The 1,874-nt window shown below is 44.0% G+C and overlaps 1 non-coding gene across 1 annotated transcript; it reads right to left on the minus strand.

Moving 5' to 3' along the window:
• Nucleotides 1–547: 547 nt before the first annotated feature.
• Nucleotides 548–651, minus strand: LOC115853488 (U6 spliceosomal RNA). The gene has a single exon (XR_004039609.1). It is a non-coding gene; the product is annotated as a U6 spliceosomal RNA (small nuclear RNA).
• Between the last annotated feature and the right edge of the window lie 1,223 nt (nt 652–1,874).

Raw genomic sequence — 1,874 nt, forward strand, 5'->3', positions numbered from 1 at the left:
GTGAAAAATTCACACTTCTCCTATTTATATAACATTGACTCTATTTCTCGTGAACTGACAACCCTAGCCTTAGTATGCTAAGCGCACATGACCTTTCTCTGCCCTGGGGGATATTTTGAAACTTTTTTAATATTAACTGACCATAAAACGTGCTGTTTTGAAATTGATTCAAATCCCTCCCCCACCCCCCATAGCTACCAAAGAAGTTCCATTAACTCTTTGCGATGCAAACAAGGAAACAGAGGTCCAGAGAGGTTCACTGCCTTGTTTAAAAATGACAAACCAAGAGAACTAGGACTAAAGCTCAGATCTCCGGATTTCTAAAGCCAGCTCTCATCCACCTGCCAGTACCAACTTTTGCAATGGTTAGACATGAATGGCCATCTGACAAGGCCCACCTCACTGGCTCATGACCTTCACTTTTTAATTTTTTTATTGGAGTATAGTTGCTTTACAAAGTTGTGTTAGTTTCTGCTGTACAGCAAAGTGAATCAGCTATACGTATACATATGTCCCCTCTTTTTTGGATTTCCTTCCCATTTAGGTAAAAAATATGGAACACTTCAAGAATTTGTGTGTCATCCTTGCACAGGAGCCGTGCTAACCTTCTCTGTATCATTCCAATTTTAGTTTGTGTGCTGAAGTGAGCACTGGCCTTCACTTTTCTAATTTTTCAGGATTTTCTCCCCACTTCCCTTTGCCCTGAAAGGCAAGGCTGTCCTAAACATTAGGCTCAAGTTTCTGAGTTTACATCCACTCCAGAAATTCTTCACCACACTGTTAGCCCTCTTTTGCCGATGAGTATACTTTTTCATGTGTTGTCCAGTTTTTCTGATTACTGTCAGCAGGAGTCTTGGTCCAAATTGCCTAGTTTATCATTTTATTATTGAAGGTTCAAGGACCTGGAACTGTGTTATAATGCTTAATTTAGTTTGGAGGTAGAAAGAACAGAAAGTGAGAGGATAGCAAGCATAATCTAAAGTATTTAGAATCATGTAAGTCTTAAGGCTAAATGGATATATTATAGATATATATATGTTGGCAAAGTGGCTATTCGGTACAATTAACAAATCTTTTGAATTAAGAGGCATCTTTTGAAAGGCCTTTCTATGTGTATAGAATTTCCCACATTATCAGTCCTGCCTACCCATGCAAGAAGTCAGAAGTTAATCTCCCAGCCTCTTTTACAGCTAAACGCAGGCATGTGATTTAAGCTTTGCTAAATACCTTTGTCCATCTGGCTTTGCACTGGAGAATGTCTAGGAAGCAGGCATATTCGATAGGAATGGTAATAACGGCCTTGGCCTCCAGGGGGAAGCAGTGGTGAAGTTTGAAGCACCTGAATCTCAGTTTGGTGTGAGCTAGTTTAGTCCGGGTCCTCCGACAAGCAAGTGCCAAGACTGGCTTAAAGAAGCAAGGATTCTATCGGGGGAAATGCCTCTGTAAGGTAAAATAGTGAAGGGTCCACCAAAGGCTGGGAGGGCCATCAGGCCGCGAGGCAAGTTAGACCCTGAGAAAAGAAGAGAAAAGCAAAGGGGAGTCTTGGCAAAGCCGGAGGGGAGTCTGCCAGCCCAAATCTGCTGTCACGGAAGTACCTCATCTCCCAGGAACGGCCCGGCCCTAGCGTTCCTACTTCCCTCCATCACCGCCTGGGAGCCGCCACGGGAGGAGTGGCCTCGCTGCTAACGCTGCTCAGGATTTCTACGCCCGGCATCTGGGACACGATGACGCTTTCACAATCTCTGCGCAGTTTCGGATACTTGATTAAAGAATATTCTCTAAATGATACGGTGCCGCAATAGCTACAAAGAAAGTGACTCATGGGAAGCGATACCTTTGCCCACACCTCTGCACTGGCGCGCAGCCTCCCACCC

The sequence above is a fragment of the Globicephala melas genome, chromosome 18 (assembly GCF_963455315.2).
Source record: "Globicephala melas chromosome 18, mGloMel1.2, whole genome shotgun sequence".
NCBI lineage: Eukaryota > Metazoa > Chordata > Mammalia > Artiodactyla > Delphinidae > Globicephala > Globicephala melas.